At 43.9% G+C, this 23,355-nt stretch overlaps 1 protein-coding gene across 3 annotated transcripts in view; it reads right to left on the reverse strand.

Moving 5' to 3' along the window:
- SIAH1 (siah E3 ubiquitin protein ligase 1) overlaps positions 1 to 6,075 on the reverse strand; it is an 87,789-nt gene extending 81,714 nt beyond the window's left edge. For 2 of the 3 annotated variants that reach the window (XM_063700187.1, XM_063700186.1), the window contains exon 1: positions 5,930 to 6,073. The gene's annotated coding sequence lies outside the window, so the exon portion shown is untranslated. Of the gene's footprint in view, positions 1 to 5,929 lie in introns of all 3 variants that reach the window. The other variant, XM_019012300.4, reaches the window with a different exon arrangement.
- Positions 6,076 to 23,355: the final 17,280 nt, after the last annotated feature.

Consider the following 23,355-nt stretch of genomic DNA (forward strand, 5'->3'; position numbering starts at 1 on the left):
ATTTAGACTCAAACCACCTTTCCCTTGGTGGGTCAGGGGTCTGTTTTTGTTGTTGTTTAAAAATTTGCTAAGAAATTCAAGAAAAGGGAGTAAACAGTTGTATGATTGTAAAAAAAATCTATCACCAGTAAATGTTAATGAAAACAATTCTTTTTTCTTTTCTTTTTCTGTTTTCTTTTCTTCTTGTCTACTTTTTTTTTTTTTTTTTTTTAGAGACAGGGTCTTGCTCTGTTGCCCAGGCTGGAGTACAGTGGTGGGTCACATAGCTCACTGTAACCCTCAAACTCCTGGGCTCAAGTGATCCTTGAACTTCAGCCTCCCAAGAGGCTGTGACTACATGCCGGTACAACCATGCCCAGCTAATTTTTTTAATTTTTCATAGAAATGGGAGTCTCACTATGTTGCCCAGGCTGGCCTGGAACTCCTGATCTCAAGCAATCCTCCTGACTTGGCCTCCCAAAGTCCTGGGATTACAGGCGTGAGCCACTGTGCCTGGCTTTTTTTGATCATTTCCTTAGTGAAATGCATATTGTTAATAATGTGATTCACTAATTTGTCAAACATTTGCAGAGTCCTATGCACTGCATTCCCTGCACTATGACAGACACCAGGGTTGTACTAATTCATGTTTGCATCCATTTGTTTTTCAACAAATATTATTGAGTTCTTTCTGTAAGCCAAGCACTGAGTGAGGCTTCGAAGGGCAGGAAGGAATGTGAAATAGCTTAAGTTCCCTTACAATTTTGCCTTACAGGAGGCAATGAAGGATTCATCTATTCAATTGCTCCTTCCTGTATTAATTGACTGTACGTTTACTCCTGAACATCCACTACTGGGCACTAAGATGTGGGGTGAGTGTAGCCCTGTCCTTTCGGAGTTCAAGGCTGGACACACCCCAGAATCCCTTCCCAACTCTGTCACCATTAAGTCACTCAACCAGACATCCACTAGACAGAATGAGGGGCACACATAAATATGAAACAATGGCCAGCTGACCAGTGAGGTGTCAGTGGCTGGCCCGGGCTCTGGACCAGGGGACCTCGGGGAAGGCCAGCACCCTTCTTGGTGGCAGCCAGTACTTCCCCTTTGCTCACCTTCATTGTGTTTGCAATGTTATTTAGCAGCAGTGGCAGTGTGTCTTGTTCAGATCAGTGTCTGGCACATTGTAGGTGCCCAGAAATATTTGTGGCCTGACTTCAGCCAGCTTCCCAGAGCAACTGAGTTTCTGGAGGAGGAGGCCTTTGGGGCGGGATTTTGGGGGAAGACCAGGGGGCCTTGGTGTGCTGGCATGCAGAGGCACCAATATTTAGAAAAGTGTCTCCCACATAGCCTTGACACCATGGCGTATGACTGTAATCCCAGCACTTTAGGAGGCTGAGGTGGGAGGATCGCTTGAGGCCAGGAGTTCAAGACCAGTCAGGGTAACACAGTGAGATCCTGTCTCTACAAAAAATTTACCAAAAATAGGGCTGGGCACAGTGGCTCACACCTATAATCCCAGCACTTCGGGAGGCCCAGGAGGGTGGATCACTTGAGATCAGGAGTTCAAGACCAGCCTGGCTAACATAGCAAAACCCCGTCTCTACTAAAAATACAAAAATTAGCCAGGCGTGGTGGCGGGGACCGGTAATCCCAGCTACTTAGGAGGCTGAGGCAGGGAGAATAGCTTGAACCTGGGAGGCGGAGGTTGCAGTGAGCCAAGATCACGCCATTGCACTCCAGCCTGGGTGACAGAGTGAGACTCCGTCTCAAAAAAACAAACAAACAAACAAACAAAAAACAATTACAAAAAAGAATTAGCCAAATGTAGTGGTGTGCACCTGTAGTTCCAGCTACTCAGGAGGCTGCGGTGGGAGGATTGTTTGGGCCCAGGAGGTGAAGGATGGGTCTTGTATAGTACTTGCATAGTACTCTGTAAATGTTTGACAAATTAGTGAATCACATTATTAACAACATGCATTTCACTAAGGAAATGATCAAAAAAAGCCAGGCACAGTGGCTTACGAAAACAAGGCAAAATGATAACATTTCAACTATAAATAGCAGAGCAAGCAATTCCTCTGTCATCCTGCAAAACAATGAGGTTGCAGTGATCCCAGATCGTGCCACTGGACTCCAGCCTGGGCCACAGAGCAAGACCCTGGCTCAATAAATTTAATTTAATTTAAACAAAAAATAAAATCTTGAACCCTGTGATGCCAGGACTCCCAAGAGCCACAGTCACCTAAGAATTCCAGCCAACATCTATTGAAGGCTGACTGTGTGCCAGGCACGGGTCTAAGCACTTTACATGGATTCATCCAATCCTCACAGTGGCTCACGCCTGTAATCCCGGGACTTTGGGAGGCCAAAGCAGGAGCTATGATTGTGCCTCAGCACTCCAGCCTGCAGGACAGAGCAAGATCCTGTCTCTTTAAAAGAAAAAAAAAAAGTGCCACGTATGTAATAAATGCTCCAAAGAAACATTAGAGGTGACGTTGATGATGGTGAGGTGATTAGTCATGAGTGACCAAGAAGCCAAAGGCAGAGGCTGGAGCCAGTTCCTGCGGATGTGTCCAACTCTGGAATCCTTGGAGATATTTCTTTTTTCTTTCCTTTTTTTTCTTTTTTTTGAGAGAGGGTCACCCAGGCTGGAGTGCAGTGGCACAATCACAGCTAATTGCAGCCTCAAGCTCCCTGAGGGATGTTTTTGAAATCCATGGATAATGATGTTTCTCTGCCTTTCCCTTGTCAGAGAAGCCTGGGGCCCAGGAGCTGGCAGGTCCCTATACCCCCTCCTGGAAGTCCACACTGCAGGCTTGTCCAGGAGCTTGCCTGGGTGGGACTTCGCCGAGCTGGGCACAGCAGGCCTCCCAGTCAGACTCCAGGGGACCAGAGCTGAAGAATCAGCCCCCACCAGCACACTCCCAGTTCCTCCTCTGCTGTTGGACACGGCTGTCAAGTTACTTCCCTGTGTGTGTGGTGGGGGAGTGAAGGGGACTCTATTTATCCTTCAAGCGACATGAAGGAAGAGGCTCATTGTTTTGCAGGATGACAGAGGAATTGCTTGCTCTGCTATTTATAGTTTGAAATGTTATCATTTTGCCTTGTTTTCGTGGCCTGAAGTCCCCAGCGCTTCCTGTCTAGCAGTCCTCATTCTCTCCCTTTGCACAGTCTGCCTTTAGTTTAAAATCTTGGGGCTGGGCGCGGTGGCTCACGCCTGTGCTCCCAGCACTTTGGGAGGCCGAGGCGGGTGGATTGCTTGAGCTCAGGAGTTTGAGACCAGCCTGGGCAAAATAGTGAAACCCCGTCTCTACTAAAAATACAAAAATTAGCTGGGTATGGTGGGAGCCGGGCCAGCTATCTGGGAGGATGAGGTGGGAGGATGGCTTGAGCCTGGGAGGCGGAGGTGCAGTGATCCCAGATCGTGCCACTGGACTCCAGCCTGGGCCACAGAGCAAGACCCTGGCTCAATAAATTTAATTTAAACAAAAAATAAAATCTTGAACCCTGTGATGCCAGGACTCCCAAGAGCCACAGTCACCTAATAATTCCAGCCAACATCTATTGAAGGCTGTGTGCCAGGCACGGGTCTAAGCACTTTACATGGATTCATCCAATCCTCACAGCAATGCTTTGAGGCAGATGCCACTATCATCCCCACTTTACAGAGGAGAAGACTGAGGCACGGGGTTGGTAAATTACCTCTCCAAAGTTGTCAGGTGGTAAGCGGGAAAAACAGACTCAATCTCTTAACCACAAACACCTATATCTCGGAGAAAGGCAGCTCCTGTTTCTGGAACTTGGATTGGAAGAAAAGTAAAGACCAGTCCAGCACCGTGGCACATGCCTGTAATCCCAACACTTTGGGAGGCCAAGGCGGGAGGATCGTTTGAACACAGGGGTTCAAGACCAGCCTGGGCAACATAGGGAGACCCCGTCTCTACAAAATATAGAATTAAATTAGCCAGGCATGGGTGGTGTGTGCCTGGGGTCCCAGCTACTTGGGAGGCTGAGGTGGGAGGATCACTTGAGTCTGGGAGGTCAAGGCTGCAGTGAGCAGTTGATCGCACCACTGCACTTCAGCCTGGGCGACAGAGTAAGACCCTGTCTCAAAAAAAACCAACCAAACAAACAAACAACAAAAAACTAGACCTTAAACACTGCTTCAATTTTAGCTCCAGTTACAAGCAAGACAGTTTTTTCTGTTTGAATCTTCCATCATTCCAGGATACAGAAGCTAGATAGTGGCCAAAGAAATGCAGTCTCTGAGCCCTGCAGTGACAACTGAAGGAATAGTGACTGACAGCAACTGACCCGTGACCATTTCCTGATTTCCAGCTTCCCCAACCCATTGGTCAGCTTTCCATCCCATGGAGGAGCAGCTTGGGGCCAAAAAGGCCGCCTGCAGAGAGCACCAACGCCTTGTGCCAGAGACCACGCTAGGGAGGGGCTGCAGCAGAGGATTAGAGGTGCTTTGATTCGCTTGCTTGTTTTATTTTGGTTTAATAATTAGGGAGGTATCCAGACCCAACCATGGTTCTTTTTACCCCATTTAGGCAGCGAAGCCCAGAGTCGCTTGATGCCTCAAAGGAGGTGATTAAAGTGGAAGAGAAAATATTCTTTTCCTGGCTTTTCAGTGTCAAATGCCTATGCCTTTAGACAAATAGAAAGGACTAATCTAGGCTGGGCACAGTGGCTCACACTTTTAATCCCAGCATTTTGGCAGGCCAAGGTGGGAGGACCACTTGAAGCCAGGAGGATCTCTTGAGACCAACCTGGGCATAGTGAGACCCAGTCTCTACAAGAAATTAAAAAATTTGCTGGGTGTGGTGGCCCGTGCCTGTAGTCCCAGCTACTTGGGAGGCCAGGGTGGGAGGATCACTTGAGCCTAGGAGGTTGAGGCTGCAGTGAGCTATGATTGTTCCACTACACTCCAGTCTGGATGAGAGAGGGAGACCCTGTCTCAATAATAATAATAATAATAATAATAAAATTAAAAAGGACTAATGAACTCACCTAAAGATGGGGGGTGCATAATGAAGAAAACCAGCACCCTTCCCCAGGTGGGGGAATACAGATGTTGATGGGTCCCGAGAGGGGATCCTTGACCCTCGTGCCTTGTCTAAGCTTCAGATTGGAGGCAAAACATCCATCCAGACTGTGGAGCCGATGACCAGAGAGCACCCAGTACCATTTAATGGGAAAGGCCCTGGGCAGGCACCAGACACAGAGAAAGAGGAATGAGCTGGAGCCAAGGAGGCCTCCCCAGTGAAACGCTGCCAGGCGCCCAACACCAGCAGAGACTCTAGACCTGGGGCACGGAGGAGCAGGTGTCCCAGCAGCAAGCTGTGAGGACAGGTGGGACCCCAGGCCTTGATCGCAAGCCCTTGATGACTTCCTCGATAGCAAGCCCTGAGGAAAGGGGCAGGCCCCCCACATTGTCTGAGATGACATTTCTGCCACCTAGCATAACAGGGGCTCAGAATAAAATTGAGTTATAAAAAAATAAAAGTAAGTCCCATTTTACTCTAATGAGGCATCCTTTAAAGACCCCAAGTGTGCAGCCTGGAGCTTGGCTTGCTGCATCGTGTGGAAACAGTATACACCGTTCTCCTTACAGGGCATGGGCAGCACCACTCAGCAAACCTGTTGCTTTTGTGCCTTCATGAAAGTCTTTCAGGAGTAGTCTACACAGCAGGTCTCTCATCACTCTGGGGAGCCCAGTGGCTCAGAAGCCCCCTGTAGTCCGGGGAAGTCCTGCTAAAGTACATCCAGCACAAACAAGCTTCTAAGCACAAACAAGCTTCCAACTCACCCACCTCCCTGTGTTCAGCTTGGAATAGCAAATACCAAAAAGTAAACATTCGAAACTGATGGCCTCAATGTACAGTCTGGAGTTCATGGGTCTAAGTTTCCCACTGGCGTTCCCCTCAAGGTCCACCATTACCTGGGCTCCACTGCCTGCTAGGCTTCATGACCCCTCTCCAGGGAGGCAGCATCCCAAACACGGCTGGGCGGGCATGTCCTTCCTTCCTCTGGCCCCATCCTTCACCATCCCCCTGCATGCCATCCACACTGCCCGGTAAGCAGCCCTGGGGACCTCAAGACTTCACTCAAACACCACCTCCTTTGTGAAGTTTTCCCAGGTAGTGCTAACCACACCCTTCTTCTGTGACCTCACCGTGACAGGTACAGATGGCTACTGGTGCCCTGGCACTGCCTTGGGAATGAGTCTGTTTTAATGTCTTGTCTTCCACTGCAAGACTTTTGGGGTTCAGGATAAGAGAGAGAGAACAGGGGGCATCAAAAGGGTTGCTAACTACTTTGCTATGTAAAAGGATGTTCGTGAAACGATACCCCAGCTCCTCTACCTACCATCACCATTATTTCATAAAAGCATGGTCATATTAATACAAAAAATAATAGGAAAATCATGGCCTCAGAATGAAGGATGCTCCTTCACAGAAAGAAGTCTTTACAGCTTCCACATTTATACACACACGCGTTGGCCCAGGTTTCTCATTTGCCCTCAAGTTGCAGAGTGGTCCTAGAATATAAGCTCTGCGGGGTGCCTTGGGGCCTGTGAGATCACAGCTCTGGCCACTGGGGATCCCTGGCAACCAGAACCTGAGGGATGCCCCTCCGATGCTGCCTGAGGCGCTCCCCATCTGGTCCCAGTTTGGGATGGTGAGTGAGACTGGAGGCCATGGGTGCCGATGATGTCGCTGGGAAACTCCCAATTTGTGTGTCGATTTAAGCTTAACAAGGGTGGTTCTCAGCTGGTGAATCCCATTTGGTTGAGAAGCCTCAGACTAAAGAGGTTCATAGGCAGGGCTTACTGGATTTGACACAGCTTCCGCAGCCCAACACAAGGTCTGTGTAGGAGGAACTCTCCTGAACCCCACTCCACAACCAGGGAGGAGCCCGCTGGGTGGCATGCACCTGTAACCCCAGCAACTCCCTAGGCCAGGGCAAGAGGATCTCTTGAGCCCAGGAGTTCCAAACCAGCCTGGGAAACACAGTGAGGACTCATCTCTACAAAAAAATTAATAAAATTAGCCAGGCATGGTGGTGTGTGCCTGTAAACCCAGCAACTTGGGAGGCTGACAGGGAGGATTGCTTAAGCTTAGGAGGTTAAGGCTGCAGTGAGCTATGGTCACACCAGCCTGGGCAGCAGAGCAAGACCATATCTCTAAAAAAGAAAGAAAGAAAACTAGTATGTGACAGTCAGGCAAGGTGCTCAACCCACAATCCCAACACCATCCTACCTTTTTAGCCCCTCCCACAATTTTATCTCATTGTCAATGTTCCCTTTTTATAACAATTACTTTAAAACCACCCTTACTGTTACTGCATGCAAAACATAACTGACCTACATGTATTATGTATATAGAAGAAAAGCAATTTATAAAAACATAACATAGGCCAGGCCCAGTGGCTCATGTGTGTAATCCTGGCACTTTAGGAGGCCAAGGCACTTGAGGTCAGGAGTTCAAGACCAGCTACCATGGCCAACATGGTGAAACCCTGTCTCTATTAAAAATGCAAACGTTAGCTGAGCATGGTAGCACGCACCTGTAGTCCCAGCTACTCGGGAGGCTGAGGCACGAGAATCACTTGAACCCAGGAAGTGGAGGTTGCAGTGAGCCAAGATCATGCCACTGCACTCCAGCCTGGGTGACACAGTGAGACTCCATCTTAATAATAATAATAATAATAAACAACAACATAACTTAAAATAAGATGCTTTTAAAAGACCACATATTGGGTACAGTGTATACCACTCAGGTGATGGGTGCACCAAAATCTCAGAAATCACCACTAAAGAACTTATCTATGTAACCAAAAACCACCTGTACCTCAGAAACTATTGAAATAAAAATTTAAAAATAGATATGTATGCTTTTAAATATGTAAATGCCTTGGCCCAACTACACTAGTAGAATTAATAAAATAGGTGCTTGCAGTTCTGTATAGAATCATCATAAATGTGTGTTATTTAGTAATGTGATGTTTTAGTTTTTCATTTTTTAATTGACAATTATATATATTGATTGTGTATGTGTTGTTTTGAAATAGGTATACATTACATATTTCAAACATAATCACTAATCAAGTGAATTGACATATTAACCTCACATGCTTTTCATTTTTGTGTAATGTGATGTTTTGGTGAGTCAAATACCATGAGCTATGTTGCCACTAGTGGTTTGATATTCTGAAATCTCTTGGTAAAGTACTGAGCCAAACAGAACATATCTTTTCTTGATTTACATAGGAATCGCAATACTAGAAAATGCAGTATAGGTTAAAACTGAAAAAATACTTGGTGTTTATATGTACACATATACACTGTATGTAAAATGGATTATTAAAGAGAGAATTATTCATGGGTTTAAACTACAAGGCTGTTTGCAGAAGCAGTAGAAAGCCTGGCCATGACAAACCAAAATCGGCCCCTCTCCCACCCAAACCTCCCAGTGAGAACCACTGATGTGGGCTGTAGAGACACAGAAAGAAAGTGATCCACCCAAGGCCACGCAACTTGTCAGCTCCCACGCCTGGCCTGGGCCTGTGACTTCTGACCCCAACTCAGCGCTCCCACCTGCACCAGGACATTTCAGACACTGCTGTTTGGAGTTCAAGGCTCCCTGGAGGTCCCTTTAGGGCGACCGCAGAAGCCCAGGGAAGCATCATACCCTTTTAACCAGAGCCATTCCATGTTTATATATTTTGTTTAAAAAAATGTGTAAAATAATTGCTAATAATTTGGGGGCATTTGCCATGTGCCAGACACCTCTGGAGATATTACATTGAGTTTCCACAACCACCCTGTGGGGCAAGCTTTAGGAGCCCTTTTTACAGATAAGGAAATGGAGGCTGAGGGGCCTAAGGCCACAAAGCCCCAAGTCTCTCTGATCTGAGTCTGAGCCCCTTCCATTCTGCAGGCTGTCTCCCCACACCCTGTTTAGAGGTTGGGCTTCCTTGTCAGTTTTATTTGAAAAAAAAAAAAAAGCTATTGGAATGGGAAAAGATGTTTGTGACTGGTCGTGGTGGCTCATGCTTATAATTTCAGCACTTTGGGGGGTGGAGGCGGGAGGATCGCTTGAACTCAGAAGTTGGAGACCAGCCTGGGCAACATGGTAAAACCCCACCTCTGCAACAGCAACAAAAAAGCTGTGTGTGGTGACATGCGCCTGTAGTCGCAGCTACCTGGGAGGCTGAGATGGAGGATCACTTGAGCCCAAGGTGGAGGCTGCAGTGAGCTGAGACCATACCACCACACTCCAGCCCGGGCAACAGACCTGTCTCAAAAAACAAAAACAAACAAACAAAAAAAGGTTTTGCTGTGAAACTGCGGCCCCATGGAGGCCACTTCAGTGGCCCTGGGTCATTCAGTTGGGGGTATTTGGACACACTTGGTCTTCCCAATCTCCTAGGAGAGGCCAGTGTTGAAGTAGCCCCCTCTACAGAGCTGCAGGCCAGAACCCACTTTGTTTATAAAAAGCACGCAACCAATCAGTCATTGCAGAAAAGATAGCAAAAAGAATGAGATCAGGCCTGGCGCAGTGGCTGATGCCTGAAATCCCAGCACTTTGGGAGGCCGAGACTGGTGGATCACTTGAGGTCAGGAGTTTGAGACCAGCCTGGCCAACATGGTGAAACCCCGTCTCTACTAAAATTACAAAAATTAGCCAGGCGTGGTGGCAAGTGCCTGTAATCCCAGCTACTCGGGAGGCTGAGGCAGGAGAATCACTTGAACCCGGGAGGGGGAGGTTGAAGTGAGCCCAGATTTTGCCATTGCACTCCAGCCTGGGTGACAGAGTGAGACTCTGCCTCAAAAAAAAAAAAAAAGAAAAGAAAAGAATGAGATCAAAACCACCCATAATCTCCCCTCTTGATGAGGTGGCTATTAACAGACAGTGATTAACTTTCCAGACTATATATGAACAATGGATTTATTCATATAGTTCATTTATCTATTTATGGAGATTACATTTAATAAAATGTATATCGTGGAAAACATTCTATTTTATAATTTTATGTAACTTGATAATGTATATTTACATATTGCTAACAGGATGGGATAAGAGCACACTCTAGACACAATTTGATGAACCTTATTTGGCCAAGTGGAGGATGGGTGTGTCTTCTCCTTTCCCAGGTGCCAAAACCCCAGTTCTTTTATTTATAATGACAATGACTGGTGTTGAACTCCTCCTTACAACTCACTAAGTCCTCTCCAGTTATTCTCTCTTTTATTTCTTTTTGAGACGGAGTCTTGCTCTGTTGCCCAGGTTGGAGTGCAGTGGCACAATCTCAGCTCACTACAACCTCTGCTTTCCGGGTTCAAGTGATTCTCCTGACTCAGCCTCCTGAGTAGTTGGGATTACAGGCACCTGCCACTATGCCCAGCTAATTATTGTATTTTTAATGGAGACAGGATTTTGCCATGTTGCCCAGGCAGGTCTCAAACTCCTGACCTCAGGTGAGCCACCTGCCTTGGCCTCCCAGCTGGGATTACAGGTGTGAACCACCGTGCCAGCCCCATTCTCTCTTTTAATCCTAACACTCACTCTGGGAGGTCAGTCTATGTTGCCTAATTATCCTCATTTTATTGAGAAGGAAATTCAAGTTCAAAGAGGCTCCTTGACTTGCCAGCTTGATCCCGTGTCCTCCCAACCAGCCATCGCCTCCTCTTTATAGTTTGTTGGGTGCAGCCTGCATGCTCCAGGCAAGTGACTTCTCAGCACAGCTGCTGGCCTCTGGCTGAGACCTCTGGCCTCTGTGCAGGGCCAGGGATGTGGGCAGAGCCGCAGGCGGCTGCCAGGAGCCAGACTCTGCCCAGCGCCCTGGGGATCCCCTCTTGCCAGTGCCTGAAATGCCTGCTTCATCGCTTAGCAACTGCTGGTGGCATCAACAGTAAAGGGCTGTGATCCTGTTTCAGAGCCTCTGAGGTCTTCCAAAAGTGTTTGCTCTTTCTAATGCCAATTAGATACTCCTGAGGCTAATACCAACCTTGTAGGGCACAGGCAGGGGCTGGACCATTCAGCACCCTCCCTACTCCCCAGGCCTTGGTGGGCCCTGCCCTTGCAGCTGGCCCTGAGCTCAGGGCACCCAGAGGGTAGTCTGCTCCTCCCAGGCCTCCTCCTAGGGTGTCAGGGTGTGAGGTGTCAGATCTGGGGCACTCCTGACATTCTAATCCACCCGGGATTCCGGCAGGTGCCAAGTCTCTGGTATCAGGGGAAATGACCTCAGAGCTTTGGATGTGGCTGGCAGGCCACTGTCCAGACTTAAAGGTCTCCCAGCAGGCACCTGTCATCTGAGCTGGGAGGTCTCTTGTCCCTCCCCTGCCTCAGACCTTCCAGAAGACAGCTGAGCCTCCTGGGAGAGAAGGTAGACTTCTAGGACAAGATGAAACCTTGGAATTTCAAAGCCCCTTTTATGAATGCTTGGTTCTCTAAAGTCCAGGCTGGGCGTGGTGGCTCATGCCTCTAATCCTAGCACTTTGGGAGGCCAAGGTGGGCGTATCACTTGAGGTCAGGAGTTTGAGACCAGCCCGGCCAACATGGTGAAACCCTGTCTCCACAAAAAACACAAAAATTACCCAGGCATGGTGGTGGGTGCCTGTAATCCCAGCTACTCAGGGGTGTGAGGCAGGAGAATTGCTTGAACCTGTGAGGTGGAGGCTGCAGTGAGCTGAGATCATGTCACTTCACTCTAGCTTGGGCAACAGAGTGAGACCCTGTCTCAAAAAATAGATATCTATATCTCTATACATAGATGTATGTAATAAAGGCTGAAAACACAGCTTTCCTCTTGGGCCAGTGGAGGAGAAGTGAACCTGCCGTGTACTGCATGGGCTTGGGGGCCCTGAGGAAGACCCTCTCTTGCTCCCAGGTATTTATCACTACACTGCACAGTGGATGGAAAGTGAAATTAGGACCACTCTTCACGCTGCCACTCGCCGTGGCCTTCACCTCCTTCCCTTCCCTCAAACCTGTGAGGAGTGCGGAACTGCTCCATCACGTCCATTTTCACACATGAGGAATCCCAGGTTCGGAAAGGTTATTTGTGATTCATCCCAAGCCAGGGACCAAAACTGGTCAGGGCAGAGCTCAATCCCAAGGCAGGTTTTCCGTTTCCACCATAACCCAAAGCATTCAGCCATTCTCCAGCCATGCTCCTTTCATAAAGGAGTCACACGCACATAAGTGTGTTCATTTGGAAATTCTTTGATGGAGCTATTTATGTGCCCATTCATCACCAATATTTATTTTTTTAATTAATTACTATTTTTTTTTTTGAGACAGAGTCTTGCTGCGATGCCCAGGCTGGAGTGCTGTGGTGCGATCTCGGCTCACTGCAACCTCCGCCTCCCTGATTCGTGATCCTCTTACCTCAGCCTCCTGAGTAGCTGGGATTACAGGCACCCGCCACCATGTCTGGCTAATTTTTGTATTTTTTAGTAGAGACGGGGTTTCACCATATTGGCCAGGCTGGTCTGGAACTCCTGACTTCAAGTGATCCGCCCACCTTGGCCTCCCAAAGTGCTGGGATTATAGGCATGAGCCACCAGGTCCAGCCCATCACCAGTATTTATTAAGCACTTTCTTTTTTATTTTTATATTTTGACCTTTACAAAATGATGTGGGGTATGTGTGTGTGTGTGTGTGTGTGTGTGTTTTAAGAGACAGGATCTTGCTTTGTTGCCCAAGTGGAAGTGCAGTGGGGTGGTCACAGCTCACTGCAGTCTTGACTTCCTGGTCTCAAGCGATCCTCCCGTTATAGTTCTCAGTCTCCCAAAGTAGCTGGGACCACAGATGCACACCACCATGTACAGCTAATTTTATTTTGTAAATTTTTTATAGAGACAGGGTCTCACTATGTTGCCCAGGCTGTTGCTGAACTCCTGGGCTCAAGCAATCCTCCGCCTCAGCCTCCCAAAGTGCTGGGAATACAGGCATGAGCCATTGTGCCCAGTTTATTGAGCACGTTCTGTGAGCCCAGCTCTTGGCTGGAGACTGTGGGGAACTCCAAGGTGAAAACAGTCTAGTTCCTGCTTGAGAAGGAGAAGGAGGTGTGGATTAAGGAGAAAAGGAAGACAGGTCCTGAAGACAGACCTGCAGGGAAAATGATGGGCTAGAGGAGGGGATGGCCAGCACATCCCAGGGGCACTGTCTGTGGGCTGGGGCTCCGGGGGGCTTCCTGGAGGAGGACTGGGGGAAAAAGGGGCTCTGTTTGGAAGTTGTGATGGCCCTTGAGAGTCTTGATGGACGCAACTGCCAAGAGCCCCCAGCTCCCAGTTGGCAGAGGTGCAGGCTGGGGCTGAGGCTGTGCTCAGAGTCCCCTGGTGCCCAGAAGGTGTGTGGAGACAGAGCCTGGAGGAAGCTGCAGTGCACACATCCCCTGCTTGGTGGAGTGGAGAACCCATCCCGGGCATCCCTGGCTCAGCTCTGAAGACCAGAGCACAGTTGGTCCCCCGTTCAGGGCCCCAGCCAAGCCCCCCGGGGAGGGATAGCCCTTCAGAAGCCCTTTCCTTCCCTGCAGGCACATGTGGGTGCTTTTCCCAAAAGCCGGGGTAGAACCACCTCTCTCTTTGGAGAAATTTCTTCCATGGTAACTGCTAACACAGCAGGGCTCAGGGATCAGCGGACCCTCGACAAAAGTGAAGTGAGGTCACAGAGTACAGCAGGGTTAAGCCCCCCTGGGGACCAGGCTGGCCCTGCCACTTACCAGCTTTGGGGATTTTGGGCAAATCACTTAATGCTCTGAATTTCAGTTTCTCCTCTGTAAAATACAGTTGTGTCTGCCTTATAGGGTGGTTGTGAGTTTTTCTTTTTTAAATCTTTCTTTTTTAAATTTTTTTCAGACGCGGTCTTGCTCCATCACTCAGGCTGGAGGGCGGTGGTGCCGTTATGGCTCACTGTACCCTCAAATTCCTGGGCTCAAGCAATCCTCCTCTCTTAGCCTCCCAAAGGGCTGAGATTACAGGTGTGCACCACCACACCTGGCTAATTTTTTAAAATCTTTTGTAGATATAGGGTCTTGCTATATTGCCCAGGTTGCCCTCAAACTCCTAGCCTCAAGTGATCTTCCTGCCTCAGCCTCCAAAAGGTTTGGGATTACAGGTGTGAACCACCACACCCAGCCAGCCACTTGGCCTAATATTTCAACTTCACATAACCTTTTTTTTTTTTCAGTGGAGTCTCCCTCTGTTGCCCAGGCTAGAGTGCAGTGGTTCAATCTGGGCACACTGTAACCTCTGTCTCCCGGGTTCAAGTGATTCTTCTGCCTCAGCCTCCTGTGTAGCTGGGACCACAGGCGCCTGCCACCATGCTCAGCTAATTTTTGTATTTTTAGTAGAGATGGGGTTTCACCATGTTGGTCAGGCTGGTCTCGAACTTCTGACCTCAGGTGATTGCCTGCATCGCCCTCCCAAAGTGCTGGGATTACAGGTGTGAGCCATTGTGACTGGCCCCAGATAACTTATTCAAATGAAAGGATAAATCATCAAATGAGAATGATGTATGTGCTTGAATAGTCATTGGAACATTTTTATAAAAGCAAAAAGCTAGAAACAACCTAAATGTCCTTTAAAAGGGGATTGTTAAGTAAAATACTGTAAAGTTATAAAATAGATTATTACACAGCTGTTAAAGGAGATACGGTGGATTTAAACATGCTGATGATAAGGGGAAAAGTCCATGAAAAAATTCAATAAACAAATCGGGGTATGTGATCTTATTTTTGAGTAACAGAGTCTTCTGGCTGAGCCCTAACTTGGATTTTGATTTTGACTCTATACAACTGGTTTTCTGGAATTTGTAGGAGTTGAAATGTTTGACAGACTATTTTGTAAATATGCACGAGGTTTCTGCTGAAAACTCTAGCACAGTGTTGAGAAGATGGTGGAGATTTGTAAGCAGGGCTAGGACCCCAGCCTGTGTAAGAAAGGGACAAAGGTAAGATTTTTTTTGGTTATTTGTGCATCTATAAGTGTATTTTTAGATTTACCAAAGACTGGTGTGTATACGCTACATTCATTTAAAAAAAGCTTATTTAGGCCGGGTGCAGTGGCTCACACCTGTAATCTCAGCACTTTGGAAGGCCAAGGTGAGAGGACTGCTTGAGTCCAGGGGTTCAAAAGCAGCCTGGGCAACTTAGTGAGACCCCATCTGTACAAAACAAAAACAAAAACAAAAACAAGCAACAAAAAACCCCACACTTATTTATTGAACATAAACATAGAGAAGGCATAACTTGATGAGTTTTCTCAAAGCGAGCACCCTCATGTGACGCCCAGTCAGCTGTACAAATTTGTGGGAGCCCAGAAGCTGGTCTCTTGCACCCTCAGCCACTTTTCTTCTCAGGGGACCACTCTTCTGACTTCCGACACCAGAAATGAGTTTGATTTTGTTTGAACTTTACATCAGTGGAACCATAAAGCATGGCCTCTTTTATGTTTAGCTTCTTTCACTCAACATTATGAAATGCAGCTGGGTGTACTAGCTGTCCCTCATATTCCTTTCTGCATAGTATTTTATTGTACGAATATACACACATTGTTGATCTATTTTTCTGTTTATGACTATTTGGATTGTTTTCATCTTTGTCTATGAAAAACGATGTCACTGTAGATATTCTCACACATGCCTTTTCGTGTGTAAATGTGCCAGTTTTATTAGGTATATACCTAGCTGGTTAAAGGGTTTATTTACATTTAGCCTTTTTTTTTTTCTTTTTTGAGACAGAATCTCACTCTGTCGCCCAGGCTGGAGTGCAGTGGCACAATCCTGGCTCATTGCAACCTCTGCCTCCTGGGTTCAAGCGATTCTCCTGCCTCAGCCTGCAGAGTAGCTGGGACTACAGGCACCCGCCACCACGCCCAGCTAATTTTTGTATTTTTAGTAGGACGGGGTTTCACCATGTTAGCCAGGCTGGTCTCAAACTCCTGACCTCAAGTGATCCACCCATCTTGGCCTCCCAAAGTGCTAGGATTACAGGCGTGAGCCACTGTGCCTGGCCACTTACATTTGGCTTTGATAGTGCCAAACCATTTTCCAAAGTTGTACCAGATTACATTTCTACCAATGGTGTTTGGGAGTTTCAGTTCCACCACATATTTGCCAGCAAGTGACGTGTCATGTCAATTTTGAGTATACTGGTGGGTGGATATCTCACTGTGGTTTTAACTTGTGATTCACTGATGACTAATGAGGATTAACACTTTTTAAACAAGTTTCTTTGCCATTTGTCTGGAACATCCTTTGCATTCTAGACATTTGCTTTTTTTCTGTTGAGTTGTTAATCTTTTTCTTATGAATTTGCAGTTCTTTATGCGTTTTGGATATTAGATCTTTGTCAGTTATATGTATTGCAAAAATATTTTTAAAACTATTTATTTATCTGTTTGTAGAGAAAGGGTCTTGCTATGCTGTCCAGGCTGGTCTTAAACTCCTGGGCTCAAGCGATCCCTCTGCCTTGGCCTCTGAAAGTGTTGGGATGATAGGCATGAGCCACCATACCCAGATGCAAGAAATCTTTTCCCATTCCAAAAGCTTTCCTTTTTACTCTCTTAATAGTTTGTTTGATAAACAGATACTCTTTAATATAGTCCAATTTATCTACTTTTCTTTTATGATTTGTGCTTCTTTGTGTCCTGCTTAATACATTTTGCCTAAAATAAGGACATAAATATATTTTTCTACGCCAGTTTCTAAAAGCTTTATTGTTTCACCTTTCACATTCAGCGCCTATCTGGATTTGATTTTTGTGTATGGTATGAGATAAGAGTCAAGATTCACTCTTTTTCCTATATGGTTATTCAGCTGACCCAGCACCACTAATTGAAAAGACCCACCTCTTCCCCGCTGTGCTAACGTGTTATTTTTTGTCTTGTCTGTATATGTGTGTGCTGTTTCTGGACACTCTGTTATTTCATATTGGCCTGTTTGCCTGTCTTTGCATTAACACTGGACTATTTTAGTTATTGCACAGTAGTACCCCTTTGTCTACCATTCCTCTTTCCATGGTTTATGTTACTCAAGGTACAGAACAATGATATATTTTGAGAAGGAGAGACCACATTCACATAACTTTCATTCCAATATATTGTTATAATTGTTCTATTTTATTATTAGTTTTTGTTGTTAATCTCTTAATGGGACTAATTTGTAAGTCAATTTTATTATAGGTATATAACAGAAAAAAAAACCATAGTATATATAGGTTTTGCTATTATCTGTGATTTCAGGCATCCACCAGGGATCTTGAAACATATCCCTCACATATAAGAAGAAACTACTATGGTCCAAATCCTTCAACTTTGTTTTTATTTTTCAAGACTTTCCTAACTATTCTTGGCCCTTTGTATTTTCATATAAATTCCAGAATTGGTTTGTCCATTTCAACCTCCCTCATTCCCTTTCCCCTATACCCCTGCCACCACAAAAATCCGCTGGGATTTTAATTGTGATTGCTTTGAATCTATAGATCAAGTTAGGGAGAAGTGATATCTTAACAATACTATTTCTTTTCTTTCTTTTTTCTGAAACAGAGTCTCATTCTGTTGCCCAGGCTGGAGTGCAGTGGTACAACCCTGTCTCACTGCAACCTCCACCTGCTGGGTTCAAGCGATTCTCCTACCTCAGCCTCCTGAGTAGCCGGGATTGCAGGTGCCCGCCACTACGCCCGACTAATTTTTGTATTTTTGGTAGAGATGGGGTTTCACCATGTTGGCCAGGCTAGTATTAAACTCCTGGCCTCAAGTGATCTACCCGCTTCAGCTTCCCAAACTGCTGGGATTACAGGTGTGAGCCACTGCCCCTAGCCAATACTGAATATTTCGATCCTGAACATATCCTGAAATTATATCCTTTCATTTTTTGCGATCTTCTTTTATAATCCTCCATAAAGTTGCATAATTTTTTTGTGTAGAGGCTCTGTACAGTTTTGTTTCGTTCATCCCTGTGTATTTATGTCCTTGAGGCTACTGTATATGATATTTAATTTTTTTCAATTTCTAATTAGATAGAAATACAATGAATTTTTTAAAATTTTGACCTTGTATCTAGTGACTTGTTAAATTCATTTATTAATGGTAGCAGGTTTTTTTTTGGAGACAGCGTCTCACTCTGTCACCGAGGCTGGAGTGCAGTGGTGTGGTCTCTGCTCACTGCAACCTCTGCCTCCTGGGTTCAAGCCATTCTCGTGTCTCAGCCTCCCGAGTAGCTGGGATTACAGGTACACACCACCATGCCTGGATAATTTTTGTATTTTTAGTAGAGACGGGGTTTCACCATGTTGGCCAGGCTGGTCTTGAACTCCTGACCTCAAATGATTCGCCCACCTCAGCCTCCTAAAGTGCTGGGATTACAGGCATGGGCCACTGTACCCAGTCATGGTAGCAGTTTATCTGTAGATTTGTTTAGACTTTCTAGGTCTATAATAATGTCATTTGTGTATTATAGCAGTTTTAATTTCTTCCTTACTGATTCTTTTTTAAAATTTTTATTTTCATTTATTTATTTATTTATTATTTTATTTATTTAAAATATTTTTGAGGCAGAGTCTCACTTTGTCACCCAGGCTGGAGTGTAGTGGCGCCATCTTGGCTCACTGCAGCCTTGACCTCCCAGGTTCAAGAGATCCTCCTGCCTCAGCTCCCCAAGTAGCTGAGACTACAGAGGCATGCCATCACACCTGGCTAACTTACTGATTCTCAGACATTTTATTTATCCTCTCCCTCCCCCTGTACATCTTCTCTTTTTCCTCCTCCTCCTTTCTTTTTCTTCCTCTTTTTCTTGTTTGTAATTGTTCCACTGGCTAAGACCTCTACTACCATGTTAAAAAGAAGTGGTGACAATGGTCATCATTGTTCTAAACTCAGTGGAATGCTTTCAATATTTCACCATTAAGTATGATGTTTGCCGTAGAATTTTAAAATTTGAAGTGAAATTCACCTAACATAACATTTAGGGCACTTGGTTATTCACAACACTGTGCAGTCACTACCTCTGTCTGGTCCAAAACATTTCTGTCATTCCAAAATAAACTCTGTTCCTATTCAGCAATTACTCCCCATTCCCCCAAACCTCCCACCTCTGGCCACCACCAATCTGCATTGTTTCTATGGATTTACGTGTTCTGGATATTTCATATAAGTAAACTCATACATCTCTGGTCTTTTGTGTCTGACTTCTCTTACTTAGCATACTGTTTTCAAGATTCACTCATGTCATAGCACAAATCAGTACTTCATTCCTTTTTATGGCAGAATAATATTCCACCGTGTGTATGTACCAATTTGTTTATCCATTCAGATGTTGCTGGACATTGGATTGGTTTTGTCTTTTGGCACTGCAAATAGTGTCGCTATGAACACTCATGTACAGCAGTTTCTCCCTCCTGTCATCTATGGTTTTATTTTCCATTGTTTCAATCACCCACCGTCCAAAAATATTAAATAAAAATTCCAGAAATAAACAATTCATAAGTTTTGTTTTTTGAGAGAGAGAGTCTTACTTTGTCATCCAGGCTGGAGTGCAGTGGCGTGATAGCTGACTGCAACCTCTGCCTCCCAGGTTCAAGTGATTCTTGTGCCTCAGCCTCCAGAGTAGCTGGGATTACAGGCATCTGCCACAATGCCCAGCTAATTTTTTTTTTTATATTTTTAGTAGAGACGGGGTTTTACCATGTTGGTCAGGCTGGTCTTGAACTCTCGACCTCAGGGCATCCGCCCGCCTCAGCCTCCCAATGTGCTGGGATTACAGGCATAAGCCACTAGGCTCAGCCAACTATTCATAATTTTTAAATTGTGTGCTGTTCTGAGTAGGATAATGAAATCTTGTGCTGTCTGGCTCTGTCCCATCCGGGATATGAATCATTCCTTTGTTCAGCTTATCCACGCTGTATTACTACCTTCCCATTAGTTATCAACATCATCTTGTTTGCTCCTGACATCCGACCATCAATATCATCACGGCTTGATTATCCAGGATCGCCCAAATCATATGATCCTCCTCACACATAGTCAGAAGGTCAATAGCAGCCTAATGATACATCGCAATGCCTGTCATTCACCTCTCCTCATTTCATCACATAGGCATTTTAGCCTTTCACATCATAAGAAGTAGAAGGGTGAGCACAACACAGTAAGATATTATGGGGGTGGAGGGAGAAGTCAAAAAAAAACCTGTAGTGTGTATGGGATTTGGTACAATCCGAGGTTTGAGGCATCCACCGGAAACCTTGGAAAGTATCCCCTGCAGATAAGGGCAGACTACTGTATGAGGATTTTTTTTTTGAGCCCATTTTAAATTCTTTTAGGTGTGTATCTAGAGGAGGACTTGCTGGGTCATATGATAATTCTATGTTTAACTTTTTGAGGAACCACCAAACTGTTAAACAACAACCTGAACCATTTTACATTCCTACCAGAAATATGTGAGGGTTTGAATTTCTCCACATTCTCACCAACACTTGCTATCTTCCACTTTAAAACATTTTAGCCATCCTCTTGAATAGATTCTTTATCAGATTAAGAAAGTTTTCTTCTGGGACAGCATTACTTTGTAATATTCTTGACAAAACTGCATAATCTCAATCTAGCTATGGGAAAACATCAGAGAAATTTGCACTGAGATATTTCACAAAACAAAGTACTCTTCAAAAAGTGTTTAGGTCATAAAGACAAAGAAAGACTGAGGAACTGTTCCAGATTGGAAGAAAGTAAGTAGACATGACAATTAAATGCTAGATGGGATCTTGGACTGGATCCTGGGTCAGAAAGGAACATTAATGGAAAATCTAGCAAACTTTTAAGAAGGTGGCTGGGCACGGTGACTCATGCCTGTAATCCCAGAACTTTGGGAGGCCAAGCCAGGCAGATCACCTGAGGTCTGGAGTTTGAGACTAGCCTCGCCAACATAGTGAAGCCCGTGTCTACCAAAATACAAAAAATTAGCTGGGCGTGGTGGCACATGCCTGTAGTCCCAGCTACTTGGGAAGCTGAGGCAGGAGAATCGCTTGAACCCAAAAGGCAGAGGTTGCAGTGAGCTGAGATTGTGCCACTGCACTCCAGCCTGGATGACAGAATGAGACTCTGTCTCAAAAAAAAAATGTATATAATATTTATATATTATATATAATTTTAAATATAAAATAAAATTATAAATATATTTATAAATTTACAAATATACAAACATATAAATATAGTATATAAATATATAATTATATAAATATAGTATATATAATTATATATAATTATAATATAGATATATATTTATAGATATATAGATATATGGATATATTTATATATGTAAAATATATAAATATATATTTTTTATATATGTAAAATATATAAATATATATTTTTATATATGTAAAATATATAAATATATATTTTATATATGTAAAACATATAAATATATATTTTTATATATGTAAAACATATAAACATATATTTTTTATATATGTAAAACATATAAATATATATTTTTTATATATGTAAAATATATAAATATATATTTTTCATATATGTAAAATATATGAATATATATTTTTATATATGTAAAATTATAAATATATATTTTTATATATGTAAAATATATAAATATACATTTTTTATATATAAATTTTAAGAAGGTCTGTTAGTTAATCATATTGCATCAATGTTAATTTCCCAGTTTCAAGAATTGTACTACAGTTACATAAAAGGGTAAGATCAGGGGAAGTTGGGTGAAGAATATACAAAAACTTTGCACTATTTTTGCAACTTTTTTGTAAGTCTTAATTAATATTTTAAAGTAAAAAAAGTTCCCTTCTATTACTAGTTGCTATGTATTTGTTGTGAATGAGATTAAATTTTGGTAAATGCTTTTTCTGTATCTATTGATATTATTATGCAATTTTCTCCTTTATTCCAGTAATACACTGAGTTATTGTGATTGCCATTTTTTCTTTAGGATTTTTTTGTCCATCTATGTTTCTGAGAAAGATTGGTGATAGTTTTCCTTTGTTATAATGTCCTTGTCAGATACAGGGATTAAGGTTATGTGATCACCTATAATATACATTGGGAAATGTTTCTTCATCTATTTTCCAAGGGAAGCTATGTACAATTGGTGTTATTTCTTCTTTAAATACTTGCCATATTCACCAAGAGATCTATCTGGTCTTGGAATTTTGATTGAAGGAAGATTTTCCAAATATAGATTCCATTATTTTCAGTAAATATGGCACTTTTCATATCTTGTTTTTTCCTTATGTCAATTTTGTTTAGTTGTGTTTTTCTGGAAATGTGTCTATTTCACTTAAAATTTCAAGTTCACTGTCATAGTGTTATTCATAATATTATTATCTTCTAATATGTGGGATCTGTAATGATGCTCCCATTTGTTTCTGCTATTAGTAATTTGTGTCTTCTCTATTTTTATTCTTGATCATTCCTGCTAGAGTCTTATACATTTAAATTTTTGATGCTCTTTATTGTATATTTGTTTTCAACTTTATTATTGCCTGTTGTTATCATTACTATTTTTCTCTCCCACTTTCTTTGTATTTAATTCACTATTTTATTTTCTTTTTTTTGTTATTATACTTTAAGTTCTAGGGTACATGTGCACAACGTGCAGGTTAGTTATATACGTATACATGTGCCATGTTGGTGTGCTGCACCCATTAACTCGTCATTTACATTAGGTATATTTCCTAATGCTTTCCCTCCCCCTCCCCCCACCCCACAACAGGCCCCAGTGTGTGATGTTCCCCTTCCTGTGTCCAAGTGTTCTCATTGTTCAATTCCCACCTATGAGGGAGAACATGCGGTGTTTGGTTTTTTGTTCTTGCAATAGTTTGCTAAGAATGATGGTTTCCAGCTTCATCCATGTGCCTACAAAGAAAATGAACTCATCCATTTTTATGGCTGCATAGTATTCCATAGTGTATATGTGCCACATTTTCTTAATCCAGTCTATCATTCATGGACATTTGGGTTGGTTCCAAGTCTTTGCTATTGTGAACAGTGCTGCAATAAACATACATGTGCATGTGTCTTTATAGAAGGATGATTTATAATCCTTTGGGTATATACCCAGTAATGGGATGGCTGGGTCAAATGGTATTTCTAGTTCTGGATCCTTGAGGAATTGCCACACTGTCTTCCACAATGGTTGAACTAATTTACAGTCCCACCAACAGTGTAAAAGTGTTCCTATTTCTCCACATCCTCTCCAGCACCTGTTGTTTCCTGACTTTCTAATGATCGCCATTCTAACTGGTGTGAGATGGTATCTCATTGTGGTTTTGATTTGCATTTCTCTGATGGCCAGTGATGATGAGCATTTTTTCATGTGTCTGTTGGCTGCATAA

Source organism: Gorilla gorilla, chromosome 18, assembly GCF_029281585.2.
Source record: "Gorilla gorilla gorilla isolate KB3781 chromosome 18, NHGRI_mGorGor1-v2.1_pri, whole genome shotgun sequence".
NCBI classification, from domain to species: domain Eukaryota; kingdom Metazoa; phylum Chordata; class Mammalia; order Primates; family Hominidae; genus Gorilla; species Gorilla gorilla.